Source organism: Hemitrygon akajei, chromosome 20, assembly GCF_048418815.1.
Source record: "Hemitrygon akajei chromosome 20, sHemAka1.3, whole genome shotgun sequence".
Lineage (NCBI taxonomy): Eukaryota > Metazoa > Chordata > Chondrichthyes > Myliobatiformes > Dasyatidae > Hemitrygon > Hemitrygon akajei.
Window position 1 is genome coordinate 45,623,009 of NC_133143.1, and position 16,557 is coordinate 45,639,565.

Sequence of the window (16,557 nt, forward strand, 5' to 3'; positions counted from 1 at the left end):
CAGAAAATGACATGGCAGCGAGGAAGTCCACCCCTCCTACAAATGACCAGGTGCTGTGTCTCACCATGGCTGATGTGAGAAGAACCCTGTGCAGGGTCAACCCACAGAAGGCTGCTGGACCAGACAACATTCCTGGTAGAGTGCTCAGAGGATGTGCAGACCAGCTAGCAGATGTTCTCACTGAAATCTTCAACATCTCCCTGAGAAGCGCCACTGTTCCAACGTGCTTCAAGGCCGCCACCATCGTCCCCGTGCCGAAGAAGTCTTCAGTATCCTATCTAAATGACTACCGTCCGGTTGCACTCACATCCATCATCATGAAATGTTTCAAGAGGCTTGTCATGAGGCATATCAAGACCCTGCTGCCCCATTCACTGGACCCCCCGCAGTTTGTGTACCGTCCCAACCGCTCAACAGATGACGCCATTGCCATCACCCTCCACCTGGCCCTAACCCACCTGGACAAAAAAGACACATACGTTCAGATGCTGTTCATAGACTTCAGTTCACCATTCAAACACAATCATCCTTCAGAAACTGATTGGAAAGCTGAGCCTGCTGGGCTTGGACACCTCCCTCTGCAACTGGATCCTAGACTTCCTGACTGGGAGACCTCACTCAGTCCAGATCAGCAGCATCTCCAACACCATCACACTGAGCACAGGGGCCCCCCAGGGCTGTGTGCTCAGTCCACTGCTGTTCACACTGCTGACCCACGACTGTGCTGCAACACATAGCTCGAATAATATCATCAAGTTCGCCGATGACACGACCGTGGCAAGTCTCATCAACAAGAACGATGAGTCAGCTTACAGAGAGGAGGTGCAGTAGCTAACGGACTGGTGCAGAGCCAACAACCTGTCTCTTAATGTGAGCAAAACAAAAGAGATGGTTGTTGACTTAAGGAGGGCACAGAGCGACCACTCACCGCTGCACATCGACGGCTCCTCGATAGAGATCATTAAGAGCACCAAATTTCTTGGTGTTCACCTGACGGAAAATCTCACCTGGTCCCTCAACACCAGCTCCTTAGCAAAGAAAGCCCAGCAGCATCTCTACTTTCTGCGAAGGCTGAGGAAAGTCCATCTCCCACCCACCTACCCCACTCCATCCTCATCACATTCTACAGGGGTTGTATTGAGATCATCTTCAGCAGCTGCATCACTGCCTGGTTCAGAAATTGCACCATCTCTGACAGCAAGACCCTGCAGCGGATAATGAGGTCAGCTGAGAAGATCATCGGGGTCTCTCTTCCCGCCATCATGGACATTTACACCAAACGTTGTATCCGCAAAGCAAACAGCATTATGAAGGACCCCATGCACCCCTCATACAATCTCTTCTCCCTCCTGCCGTCTGGGAAAAGGCTCCGAAGCATTTGGGCTCTCACAACCAGACTATGTAACAGTTTCTTCCCCCAAGCTATCAGACTCCTCAATATCCGAAGCCTGGACTGACACCTTGCCCTATTGTCTTGTTTATTATTTATTGTAATGCTTGCACTGTTTTGTGCACTTTATGTAGTCTTGGGTAGGTCTGTAGTCTAGTGTAGTTGTTGGGTGTTTTTTTTTCTGTGTTGTTTTATACGTAGTTCACTCTAGTTTTTGTACTGTGTCGTGTAACACCATGGTCCTGAAAAACATTGTCTCATTTTTACTATTGTCTCATTTTTACTGCTCATTTTACCAGCAGTTATGGTCGAAATGACAATAAAAGTAACGTGACTTGACTTGACTAAACCCAATGTATGTTTCCTTATTTTTCCTTGACCAGTATCTCTTAACAACCAAGCTTCCCTAAACTTGCCAGGTTTACCATGCACCCTTACAGGTATATGCCACTCCTAGACTATTGATACCACACCCTTAAAAGCCTCCCACATGCTAGTCATTCTATTCCATAAAACAAGCTCACATGATGGAGCTGAGCTCTATCCTGCCTAATGCCCACTAAATTATTCCTGCTTCAGTTTAGGACCCTAGTTGTGGACTTGCTGATGGGAGGTATTTTCTTAGCATACCCTTCCAGGGGGCAGGAGTACAAGAACACTTAGGGACTGGACATATATTTGGATAGATGGGGACTGATTAGGGATAGTCAACATGGATCTATTAGTGGTAGGTAGTGTCTAACCTATCATATAGAGTTTGTCAAGGAAGTTATCAGAAAAGTTGATGAAGGCAAGGCAGTGGATGCTGTCTATAAAGACTTTAGCAAGGTCCCACATGGAAGGTTGGTTAAGAAGGTTCAGTTGCTTGGCATTCAGGATGAGATAGTAAATTGGACTAGATATTGGTTTCATGGGAGAAGCCAGAGTGTGGCAGTAGATGATTGCATCTCTGACTGGAGCCCTTTGACTACTGGAGTGCCACATGGATCGGAGTCAGGCCTGTTGTTATTTGTTATCTGTATCGATGACCTGGATGATAATGTAATAAACTGGATCAGTAGATTTGGGATGACACCAAGACTGGGGGTGACTAGGAAAGTTTACGGTGGGTTCTAGACCAGATGGAGAAATGGATTGAGAGAAAAGGCAGAACGAAGTTAATGCAGACAAGTGCAACACAATGAAATTTGGGAGTACAAACCAGGGTAGGACTTACACAGTGAGTTGCAGGGCACTGAGGAGTGTGATGGAGCAGAGGGATCTGGAAATCCAGATCCAAAATTCCTTGTAAGTGGCATCACAGGTATGAGGAGTCACAAAGAAAATGTTCGGAACACTGGCCTTCATAAATCAGTACAGGAGATGGAATGTTATGTTGAAGTTGTATAAGACATTGGTGAGGCCTAATTTGGAGTATTGTGTGCAGTTTTGGTCACCTACCTACAGGAAAGATGTAAAACAGGTTGAAAGAGTTCAGAGAAAATTTATAAGGATGCTGCCAGGACTTAAGAGCCTGAGTTATTGGGAAAATTGGATAAGTTAGGATTTTATTCCTTAGATCATAGGAGGATGAGGGGTGATTTGAGAGTTATACAAAATTATGAGGGCTATAGGTAGTGTAAAGTAAGCAGGTTATTTCCACTGTGCTTGGATGTGTTTGGAAGTAGAGGTCATGGTTCAAGAGTGAAAGGTGAACTGTTAAGGGGAAAAAGAGGGGCAACTTCACACAGAGGGTGGTAAGAGTATGGAACTAGCTGGCAGCAGAAGTGGTGGATGCAGGTTTGACTTTAACATTCAAGAGAAATTTAGATAACTATATAGATGGGACGGGTATGGAGGGGTATGGTCCAGGTGCATGTCAATTGGTCTAGACAGTTTAATAGTTCAGTGCGGACTATATGGGCTGAAGGTCTTTTTTTCTGTGCTGTAGTGTTCTATGACTATATGTATGACTATGAGTCTATGGCTCTAGCTTCACAAGGGCATAGGTAATGGAGGACTGTGATTGAATCTCACATGCTACATTAGATTTCTTGTTCATGAATAATGGAATGAGAGAGGCCTACCAGTAATCAATTGAAACAGTCAAGTTTAGAAATAACAGACAGTGGATGAGGGTTGAGCCCTTGTGGATAATGTTACAGAAGTAGAAATCAATATCTTTATTAATGAGTTTTATTGGTGGTTTCAATGCTAATCCTATGACAAGTTTGCAAATAGGCTAGTGACTTTCAATTATACGTCACGAAAATCATTGAGGATGAAACTCCACACTTTTATACTTTCTGGTGAATTTGGTGGTAATTCTATCGTAAGCATTCTTATCTGTAGAAGGTTTGAATTGATCTGATAGTAGGCCAAGAATACGAAGAATAAGTTACTCAAGAATGAGTCAGTTGCTTTGGTTTTTGAGTAAAATTCAGTTTATCTACATCTCCAGATTATTAGTGTTATAAAGAAAATGAAAGACATGAAATTCAAACAGATTTCATCTGAAACTGTCCCTCAAGTGGAAAAGCAAATCAAATCAAATCAAGTTTAATTATCATTCAAACTATACATAGATATAGCTGAACAAGACAGCGTTCCTCTGGGGCCAAGGTGCAAAACATTCAAGTTAGCAAGCAAACATTTGAAAATAGCAAGTACTATAATTCAAAATATTGAGCAAAGAAGCATATCCATTCAAAAAAAAAACATGTATAGTCCAAGACCCTGAGCGACAATGTTCAGCAATTGATGGTACAGTCTCCCAACTGTGTTCAGCCAGGATGCAATCCAGCCTGTCATTTCACCACTTGAACATAGGAGTGCAACACCAATGGGAGAGACCAGGCCCCAGGCAAGCTCAACCACACTCCAGTGCTTTCGCGTCTCTCACCTGATCTGCAGCAGCAGACAAGCCCAAGGCTTGAGGCCTAGTTCTCACTACAACTGAGGCTACACAGCTCCCATTTTGTCTGTCCCTTCACTAGCCTGCAGCAACTTACATTATTGCTGTCCAACAGAATATTGCGGTCACAGGTGAAATGGCCTAGACAATCTCCGACAGTTATACTGCACCAACTCCAATGCTTCTGAGTAGCCGGCAGCATGAACTACAGCCAGAGCAGCTCCTCCGTACAAAACCGGCTCCTCCGACCCACCAGCTGGTTCCTCCAATATCCCAGCTGGCTTCTCCAAAATCCTGACTGGCTCCTCCAAAATCCTGACTGGCTCCTTCGACACCTCGGCTAACCCCTTCAACATTTTAGCCGTCAACTCGGCTGGGTCCACCGCCAACACCAGTACAGCTACTCCGATCAACGAGCAGCTGATGGAGTAGCCCTGCAGTACCCAATGTTCTGGAGCAGAACTTACTTGCAATCGTAAAAAATCACATTTTACAGAGAAAAGAGCGTCTTTGGTTGGCCCCAAGAGGCGGCTCTGTTCTCATGTACCGCCATCTTACCGGAAAAGCATTTGATAGAGATAAAGATCAAATTCAAGGAACCTCACAACACAGAAACAAACTATTTGACACAAGTAGTCAATGCAGCCATTGTTATTTCAGATGTTTGTCCTCCTCTTCTGTTTCACCTTATCCCTTAAGATATCCACTAATAATGACTAATAAATATGCAGGAATTCTAATCCTCAGGGTACATAAACTCAAGATATTCTGCTGATGCTGGAAAAACAGAGCAACACACACAAAGAGCTGGAGGAATTCAGCAGGTCAGGCAGCATTACAGAATTGAATAAACGATTGATGTTTCAAGTCAAGCCCCTTCATCAGGACTGGAAAGGAAGGGAGAAGAATCCAGAATCACAGAGATTTTCTCCCCTTGTGTTCAAGTATCTGTCTACCTCTGGCTTAAAAATATTGAAGGCCTCTACTTCCATTGCCTTTTGAGAAGGAGAGTTCCAAAGACTCATAGCCCTGAGGGAAAAAAGCCTCTTCTCTGATTTAACTGCCCAGAGATTATTTTTGAATTATGGCTCAGACATTCTCACAGGAGTAAGTGTTCATACTTCTGTAAGATTTTGTGAATGAAGCGTGTGAAAGCCACAGACCCTTCTTCTTCTTCTTCTTCTTCTTCTTCTTCTTCTTCTTCTTCTTCTTCTTCTTCTTCTTCTTCTTCTTCTTCTTCTTCTTCTTCTTCTTCTTCTTCTTCTTCTTTTTCCGGCAGTTTAGACGTATCTAGGCACATTACTGTCCTCAGCAGGATGTACAATTAATTACAGAATTTCAAGAAACTCAAATTCTCAAATATAAACTAGTCGCAGGTAGAAACAAAATAATAAACTTTTCGATCAGATAGTGGTTCTCTTGGTGGCCAAACAAAGATTTAATAGAAAAACAACATACATTTAAGTCAGACAGCCTCTTGAACAATATTCTTCTTTCAATTTTATATCGATTACAATGCAGCAAAACATGCTGAACTGTCTCTGGACTACCACAGTCACATAATCCAGTTGGATGTTTTCCTATTATCTTTAAGTAATAGTTTAGCCTACAATGCCCCAACCTAAGTCTTGTTAATTTCACCATATCTCTATGATTTAAAGAGTAACAGTCTGAGACCTTTTTAACTAGAGGGTGACTAGAAAAGAAATGTCTTCCCTTTAATTTGTTTTTCCAATCCTCTTGTCATTTCTTCTCTATGTCTTTTTTATCCTCCTTCTCAATTCTGCTCTGCCTAGGGGTATTCTAATTCCTACTTGCCCACTCTGTAAGGAAGACTTTGTAATGCCAACCACAATTTCATTTCCCACCACCCCAGCATGCCCAGGTATCCATGTAAATCTAACTTCACAACCCATCTTCCCTACTCTAAACAAAACTAAGAGAATCTCAATAACTAGGTCAGGATGAGCATTTGATTTATTCCCTTTTATAGCCCCTAAGGCAGCAGCAGGAATCCAAACAGACAATAACCCTGCAAGGTCGAGAGTTATCTATCCACCATAAGGCCCAGAGGATTGCTAATAATTCTATTGCAAAGACAGAAACACCATCTGAAACCCGGTGACCAATCTCAACTCCAAGCTGAGACACGTACATCCCAAATCCTGCCTTACTGCTCTCTGGGTCCACTGAGCCATCAGTAAAAATCTTCAGATAAGATCCCCATTTAATATTTAAAAATTCATTTATGATCAACGCTGTTGAAATTGCTCTGCTTCCTTGAAGCTGAACAAGGAGGAATAGGTCTACTTCTGGTTCTGGCAAAAGCCAAAAAGGAATGGGTGGCAAGCAAATTTGGTCAGCTATGTCTTCCTCAATCAATTTCAATTTCACAGCCCGGATATTAACCAAATCTAAAAATGGATAACTTTTAATTTTACTTTGGCGCTCCGACGTCACCACAGCCCCTTACTTTGAGATGTAGATTATGAACAAACCAAATGCAACTGCCTTGCAGTGACATCATTATGTCAGACAAGCTCTCTTAAAGTGAACACAACAACTTAATGATGGTGTTTGTGAATTACATTGAACAGTTTCTATTAAGAAAAAATGTGTCATGTCATGAATTATATTACCCTACTCAGAATTCACCAAAGCCAGAACTATGAATCTGTCTGTAGCTTGTATGATCCACCTGACTTGGGTCCTATGGGTCGTGGTGCATGGAGTAGGATAGTGGAACCATCCAGGTCTTTGGTTAGCTGGTTTAAGGTGATCTACAGGAATACATTCAGGCTTACCCTTTTTATCCACAATAAAAATCTTATTTCCTGCTCCAAAACATGAAATGGGCCATCATAAGAGGTTTTAAAGGCATGTTGATGTGCATCATGGTGCACAAAAATGAATGAGGTCGAACATAGATTTAGAAAGTGTAGGGGCAGGTGTGGCACTTGTTCTGCTTGCAAGGATATATGCCAGGAGGGAGATCAGTGAAGAGGGATGAATGGACAAGGGAGTCTTGTATGGAGCAATCCCTGCAGAAAGCAGAAATTGGAAGGAGGGAAAGATTTGCTTGTTAGTGGGTCCCACTGGAGATGGTGGAAGTTATGGAAAATTATGTGCTGGATGCAGTGGCTGGTGAGGTGATTGGTGAACACAAGAGGAACCTTATCCCTGGTGGGGAGCAGGAGGAAGGGGTGAGGGCAGACGTGAGCAAAATAGAAGAGATGTGGTTGAGGGCGGCGTTGATGGTAGAGGAAGGGAAGCCCCTTTATTTGAAGGAAGATTCCTCCTTAGTTCTGGAATGAAATACCTCATCTTGAGAGCAGATGCAGCAGCGATGGAGGAATTGAGAGAAGGGGATAGCATTTTTACAAATAACAGGGTTGGAGGAGATATAGTCCAGGTAGCTATGAGAGTCAATGGGTTTATAATAGTCATCAGTAGATAAGCTGTCTCCAGAGATACAGAGATTGAGAAAGGAGAGGGAGGTGTATTGGGTGCGCCCTTCTCCAGCCCTGTATCTCTTTCAACAATCAACGTCCCAGCTCTTTACTTCTCCACGCCTGGTTTCACCTATCACCTTGTGGTTCTATCAAGACGTACAAAAAAGCTGGATGAGCTCAGCAGTTTGGGCAGCATCCGTTGAAAGAAGCAGTCAACGTTTCGGGCCGAGCCCTTCGTCAGGACTAAAGAAGGAGGGGACAGGGGCCCTATAAAGAAGGTGGGGGGAGGGTGGAAAACCAATCAGAGGAAAGTAGAGAGGGAAAATTTCATCGACTTTGCCTCTAACTTTCACCCAGCCGTCAAATTCACTTGGTCCATCTCGGACACTTCTCTCCCCTTTCTCGATCTCTCGGTCTCCATCTCTGGAGATAGACTGTCCACTGACATCTTCTATAAACCCACTGACTCCCATAACTACCTTGATTATACCTCTTCCCACCCTGCCAAATGCAAAAATTCTATTCCCTATTCCCAGTTCCTTCATCTCCGCCACATTTGCTCCAAGGATGAGGCTTTCTGTTCCAGGACATCCCAAATGTCCTCTTTCTTTAAGAATCGTGGTTTCCCTTCTGCCGTCATCAATGATGCCCTCACCCGCACCTCCTCCATTTCCCGCACTTCGGCCCTCACCCCATCCTCCCGTCATCATAACAGGGACCTTGTTCCCCTTGTCCTCACCTATCACCCCACCAGCCTCCGGATCCAGCATATTATCCTCCGCAACTTCTGCCACCTTCAACAGGACCCCACCACTAAGGACATCTTTCCCTCTCTACCCCTCTCTGCTTTTCGCAGGGATCGTTCCCTCTGTGACTGCCTGGTCCACACGTCCCTCCCCACAGATCTCCCACCTGGCACTTATCTCTGCCCCCTCCTTCTTTAGTCCTGACGAAGGGTCTCGACCCGAAACATTGACTGCTTCTTTCAACGGATGCTGCCTGACCTGCTGAGTTCATCCAGCTTTTTTGTACATTTTGATTTGACCACAGCATCTGCAGTGTACTTTGTGCTTACCTTGTGGTTCTTCCTCCTCCTACTTTCTGACTCTCACTCCTCATCATTTTTTCCAGTCCCGATGAACAGTCTCATTCCAAAACATCAACAATACTCTTTTCCATTGATGTTGCCTGGCCTGCTGAGTTCCTCTAGCATTTTGTGTGTGTTGCTTGGGCTATAAGGTTTCAATTGTCTTGTTGAAAAACAAAATCCTGACATTTTCACAACACACTGCTTTCTTCACAGAGAGGTGCTGAAGTCAAACACTCTTCAAGATGAAATGAAAAAAGTTCTGGATGATTCCCCAAAAATGGAGAAAATGTTTCGACTTCAAGCGACAAGATCCTTGGATTTAAAAGGAAACTGAATCTTTGGGAAAATCATGTTGCAATAGGAAATCTTGAAATGTTTCCACTGCGGCTTGGGCTTAAGTGTGAGGAAGGATATCAGAGTGTCTCGAGTCTTATTGAAAACCACCTGGAGAAACTGCAGAACAAAATTGAACAGCATTTTAACTCCCTTTCAACACTAGTGTATGATTGGGTGAGGGATCATTTCTCTGTGTCCTCTGCTCAGCCTGAGAACTTGACTTTGAGAGAAGAGGAAGAACTTGCAGCTGATTGTGCACTCAAGATGGAATTAACTGACCAGACCCTGGGCAAGTTCTGGATTTCTGTGAAAGAAGAACATCTTGCCATTCAACAAACATTTTGCTGCAGATTTCAACTTCTTACATATGTGAACAAGTTATTTCTTTTTTTTTACAAGCTTCAAGAGCAAGGATAGAAATTGCCTCATTTCAGTTGAAGGTGAAATCCGTGCATGCTTTTCTCAAGTTCAATCCAGAATTGAATATTTGTGCAGAAAAAACAAGCACAGGTTTCACATGCTAATCTTGTATAAAATTATGTCTTAGACTATAATTTTTTATATATTTTGCTTTGGCATGAAGTTTTCAGTAACTTTACTATTTAGCATTGTCAATAAATTTTAGTATTGTAAATAACATTAATTAAAATCAATTTACAAACTTTATTTAAATTAAATCTACCAAGACTACCTTTTGAAAAATTAAATCCCATTTTGGCTTAAGCCAGTTATTTAACATAAATTTATTATATTTGCCTTATGAGTTTTTAAAATTTATGAAAGGGAAAAAAGAGATTAATTTCAGGGAAGGTAGACTGAGCTTAACTACCTGGTTTTTTTTCAAGAAAGGGTGGTTAAAAATTCATTCTTGACTCACAAGAGCATTGACAAATATTTTTGGATTATTATATGTACAACTTACTCTTGGCGCTAACGTACCATGTGCTGTAGATGTAATAATTCTCACACAGGAGTACCCTGAGACCTGAAAATGATTTCAACAATTCCTCCAGAGAAAAAAGTTTGAGAAAGACTGGTGTTTGGCATTGATGGCTGGACGTGAGAGGCAATCAGCCACAGTATTATTTTTCCTTTTGATGTGCTGTATGTCAGTCGTGAATTCTGAAATCCACACCAGATGGTATTGCTACTGTACAGACCAAAGGTCTGGTACTCCGGCCATCAGGTGCTTGAGGGATTTGTGGTCAACAAACACTGTGAAATTTTGACCCTCCAGTAAAAAATGAAAATGGTGGACTGCCAGATAGAAATTTAAAAGCTTGTGGTCAAGTGCACTGTACTTTCTCTCAGTGAGATGGGGGGTTGCGGAGCTGCTGGCTGAAGATGAGTAGCTGTCACGTGCCTCCAGCCAACGGTTCATGCACAGCACCCACAGCATAGTCCGAGGAGTCAATAGTGATGGCTAGGAGTAGTCAGTAGTGAGAACAGGTGCACTAGCAGGGTCGTGTTTGAAAGTCCTTGTTTGGTGCTGTCAAATATTCAGGCCATGTCCATGAATACTCAAGCATGCACTAAGAGGTACTGTCTTTAATGGCACATGCAAGAGGAGAACATGTTCAGCTGTTCGCAGAATGAAACAGTGATAGAAATTCACCATACCTAAAAACTCTTGCAGTGATTTGGTAGTGCAGGGCAGTGCAAAGTCCATAACAGGGGCAACTTCTGACGGCAGTGGTGTCACACCCTCTGTGCAGATGCGCTGGCCGAGGAAGTCAATAGTAGGCAGCCTGATCTGGTCTGAAACTGGCCCAGATAGACTGGGAAAGCAGGGTGTCGAGAGTCCAGCAAGGCTGGATTGCTCTCGGTGCTGAGTCGATTCGGAGAGGTTGACAGCAGCTTCTCTAACAGTGAAATCTAAGCCCAAAGCAATTCGTCATGACGGGGCCAGTCTTCGTGCGAGGATTGGACAACTTAAACGCTGGCCCATATAGCTTGTGGGTTCCTTTCTCTGCGACGCTAAGGCTGTGAGACTGCCTTTGGGGGCTGTGCTCAAGGTCTGCAATCTTTGCAGCGACTTGCCCCACTAATGTGATGAACTGAATACCGAGGCTTTGGGCCTACTCCTGGGATTTGGATCCAAGGACTCAACTTGGTTCGGAATGCTGTTGTTTTTGCTTGATCTATTGTTTGCATGATTTGTTTTGTTCTATTTTCTCTTTCTTTGTGGGCACCGTGGGGGGCGGGGGTGGTTGGTATTTTTTTCTAATTGGGTTCTTTCAGTTTCAACTGCCTGTTTTCTTTGCAAACAAATCTCAAGGTTGGTATAGTTTATACATTCATTGTACTTTGAATCTTGAGTCTATGCTGGCTTAAGCATGTGAAAAGTGAGCAGAGTCATGATGCGTGTTCAGTTTTGGATGCACTGGCTACAAGTATGTCATCCAGGTAAACTGAAAGGAAATCTAACTTTTTTAACACAGAGAACATTAGTCACTGGAAAGCCTGTGCTGCATTTTTCAGCCCAAATGGCATGCTCAGAAATTCAAATAGGTCAAACAGGGCTATAAAAGCAGTTTTGGGAACTTAACACACAAAGGCACAAGATGGAAGTCCACTTTAGAAAAAAATGTCTTTCTGGCTCAGCATGCTAAAAACTCTGAATGTGTGGGATCAGGTGATGATTGGAGATACTGGCCTTGATCATCACTGCATGAACGGCAAACACTGTCATGTGGAGGGGTGAAGATTGAGGGCCATTCGACCTGCATACAATGCCAAGCATTTCCATGTTGGCTAACTCAGCCTTCATACTGGCCAGCTTTTGTGAGTCCAGCCTACACGCACAAGCATGGATCTGCGAGCTACTTGTGGAAATGTGGAGCTTTACTCCATGCCTTGTGACTGTAGTAGAAAACGTGGGCTTGGTGAGGTTTGGAAATTGACCCTGCAGATGAGTGAATTCACATGTGGTGGTGCATGTTCTAGACAGTGTTGTTGTGGGGAACTTACTGCGGGTACGGGTCCTGATTCTGTTGCGGTTGGCAGGCTTCATCAGAAGTCTGTCCCCCTCTCTTTTATAATCAATTGGTAATGCTGGCAGCATACACACATAAGTGCACAGGAAGTGTAGCCCTGAAAGGGCTTCCATAATGAACAGTAGACAACCCTGGTAGCTGAACCCATGGTGTTCAGAGACCTCCAATGACTGATGCCCAGGCACTGCTGAAGCTGCATGGTCGTCAGCTCTTCTTGGCATCCATGCAGAAGCATGTGTGGTAAAAACATAGACCTGATCCTGTCTGGTTTGGAGCCATGAGTGTGAGTCTGCTAGAACCTCTGCTGACAGATCTAAGAGAGGCAGGGATAGGAGGAGGAACAATGAAACTTGTCTGGCTGACCATGGACTATCAGCCATTTCAGTAAGCTCCCTCTAGTCCGTCACAGGTGTATCAGTGAAAGCTATACACGCTGCTCCCAAAACCCCAGTTTTCAAAGAAACTGACATTGGTCGACATGCCGTTGAGGAACTCTGAATTCATCTGAAAGCATCGGGATCACCAACGTACGATTTTGTAAAACATACGAGATCTGTTTTACAAATAAGAGAAAATCTGCAGATGCTGGGAATCTGAGCAAAATGCACAAAGTACTGGAGGAACTCAGCAGGCCATGCTGCATCTATAGAAAAGAATATAGTGGACATTTCAGGCTGAAAACCTTCAGTAGGGTCGTTTTATGTGCTTAACAAAAATCGCAGCCCTTTTCTTCCATTCCAAATGAACCAAAAGTAGCCACTTTACACTGATGTCATTATGCCTGACACCAGCTCTTAAAGTGAACTCAACTCAATGACGGTAACACACACAAAATGCTGCCCGAAACGTCGACAATGTTCTCGGCCCGAAGCGTCGACAGTGTTTCTCCCTATAGATGCTGCCTGGCCTGCTGCGTTCCACCTGCATTTTGTGTGTGTTGCTTGAATTTCCAGCACCTGCAGATTTCCTCATGGTAACTCAATGACGGTGTTTGTTAATTATGTAAAACAGGTTTGATCATTTACAATATGTGTCATCTGTCATTCATTGCATTACCCAATACTTCCATACTACCATGATCCCTTTGTAACATACAAAAGTTTCAATTGTCCCCTCTCACTTCTCTACAGGGGGCACAGGCCCAGCTTGTTGAACTTTTCCCGATAAGATAACCAGCCTGCTCCATGTGTTAACCCAACAGATCTCTCCTTTCAAAGTATTAATATCCTTTCTTAAATAAAGAGAACATACTGTATCTCTAAATAAATGTTAAAAGAATCTCTATTAGTTCATTTATTTTTTGAAATACAGCCCAAAGTAGGCCCTTCAACTGGTGCTGCCCATCAAGCCCCTAGCCTAATCAAGGGACAATTTACAATAACCGATTAACCTAGTAACCAGTATTTCTTTGGACTGTGGAAGGAAATCGGAGCAGCCGGAGAAACCCAGACTCCGTACAGAGAATTCCGGAAATGAACTCTGAACTCTGATAGCCCGAGCTGTAATAGCACCTCACTAACTGCTACACTACTGTGATGCCCATGGTACAAGTTATATAAGTTTAATATAACTTCTCTAACTGGGATTTCTGTAACTCAGCAGTTTTCTACACTGCTTATGAACGTATAAATCTTCATTGCTACTTCTAATAACTTTTTCTGTTGTATCCCTGCATCAATTTTTGTCTCAATTCATGACTTCCTCTTTTGTGGTCAAATGTCTCTAACCTGAAAATGATGGAATTGGCTTGGCCAGAAAAGATCATGAGCTGATATTGCCATATCACACTTGGTCAATGACACACAGAAAATCTGAGTGCATAACTACTCTGAAGGAGAAAAGACATTACAAAATTTACTAATCAGTTTGAACTAGTCAGCATACTAAACTTTACTAGATATTGTACTGTATGTGGGCAACTACACACATATTAAATAAAAGATTGCACACGAAAGATAGCTTTAGCTGTTGTATTCATATTGCAACGAGAGTGAGAACAATGCATGTGCGTAGACAGTAGCATATGCGCAGACACAGATCAATGTGTAGTGCTATGGGGGGAGGGGGTCATCGCTTTAAAAGAAAGAGATCCGTACATTACAAATCCTCCCCTTTTAGATTAAAGCACCATAAAACTCTATATTTTCAAAACATTAAATTTCCGTTTCATAAACCCATATTCCAAATAAACAGGCTTTCACAATAACATTCCTTAATTAGCTTCACAGTTCTAAAGGTTCAGTCTTTTGAGTGGAGCTCTGGTTCCTACCGGGAGTCCACTTCACAGTAATCCAACCTTGAAACTCCTCGCTGCTTCACTTGGCAACTGTTTGAACTGCTTATTCTGCACTTCCCTTTGTAGATATGGTCTCAGGAGGTCTATGCGAGGTCTGATTCCTGTTCATGAACACCATTGCAGGTGTTTAATTTGTCGTCACGTGAACAGAATTCTGATCCACTGAAGTGGTCCACCTGATGCTGTGGAGATACATCCTCCTTTTCCATTGCTTTAATGGACTTTTTGACAGTTTGGATAAACCTTTCAGCGAACCCATTCATTGCTGGGTGGTGAGGAGATGACTTGAAATGTCTGATGCCATTTTTCTTCACAAACAGTCTGAAATCTTTTGATGCGGATTTTGTTCTGTTGCCACTCACAGTTTGGTCTGGTTAGCTATTTATGGTGAAGACAGTCTTGCTAAGGTAATTGACTTTATTGGTATAACATCCGGCCACTTCAAATGAGCATCCACAGCACTTCGGAACATGGAGTCCATGAATGGCCCAGCAAAGTCAATACGTACTCTTTGCTGTGGTGATGACAGCCACTCCCACATGCGTAGCAGTGCCTGTGGGTGCATTTTGAAATCTTTTGGCATCCCAAACGGCTTTTGGCCAATCCTTCAATCTGTTTATCTATTCCCGGCCATCACACGTAGCTCTGGCAAGACTACCCAGGAGTCCTTCATGCAGAGCTTCTAACACTCTGATGCGCAGTTTAGAAGGAACCACTACACGAGATCCACACGTTAGCATTCTTTAACATAACAACAGTTGGACTTATCTCACTGAGAACTCTGAAAACATAGGGTTACCATGTTCTGGCCATCCTCGCATAGCGATTTCATAGACTTCTGACAATGTCGGTTCATTTCCTGTTTCCCAATGTATATCAGAATTTGTTATCGGCAACTGGCCCACCGATGTGGTGTAGAACATTTCTGCTGCATCACAGTATGAAGACTTTACTTCTTCAGTTGTCAACAATGGAAGACGTGACAAGCCATCAGCAATTGCTGTGTTGCTTGGTACCCTTAAACTCTGTCGTAAGAGTAAATTCCTAGCAATAGTGCTCAATATTGTAACCGGGTAGCAGTCATCACAGAAATTCCCTTCCTACAACTGAAAATGGACATAAGGGGCTGGTGATTTGTCACTGGTGTAAACCTTTGTCCGTAGAAGTATACTCTCATACTAGACTAAGGGCCTCACGGTTGATCTGTGCATAGTTGTATTCTGTGTTTGTCAGTGATCTTGAGGCAAACACCATCGGGCGTTCAGATCCATCTTTCATAAAGAGTGACAAAACAGCTCCAATGCCTTAAGGGGGTGCATCACACACAAGTCTGATGGGCAAAGATGGGTCATAATAGGTGAGCAGTTCATCAGATGTTATTAGTCTCTTTATTTCCTTGAATGCTTTTTCACATCTTTCTGACCATTCCCACTGAGCTCCTGTCTGTAACAGTGTGTTCAATGGATGCAGTACTGTAGCACTGTTCAGGAAAAATTGGTGTCCGTAGTTTACAAGCCCCAAGTATGACCTGAGTTGTGGCACATTTTCTGGTTTGGGTGCTTACGGCACTGCTTCAGTCTTCTAGTGACTTCTGTAAGCCCTGCTTGCCAATGACATGTCCACAATATGAAATTTCACTCATGGAAAAACTCACATTTCTCTCTCTTTGCACACAGACCATACTCATTCAGCCTGGTAAGCACTTTACCATGGGTCTGATGGTGCTCTTCATCATTTTTGCCAGTCATGATGATGTCATCAAGGTAACATTGTGTTCCTGGGATATTTTGAAGCAATTAATCCATCGCTCTTCATCAAGTTGCTGGAGCAAATGTGATGACAAAGATGAGACGATTATACTGGAACAGTCCCTTGTGAGTGTTAATTGTGAGGAACTTCCTGCTTGACTCCTCAGCAACCATTTGCAGATAGGCTTGTGACAAGGTAATGCTTGAAAACGTCTCCCCACCTGACAAAGATGCAAAAATGTCTTCTATTCATGGCAGGGGATACTGCACAGTATGCAGCACCAGGATGATGCTCACCTTGAAATCCCCAGATATGTGAATGACTCCAGTCTTCCTGTCTTGATCACCAGGACAAT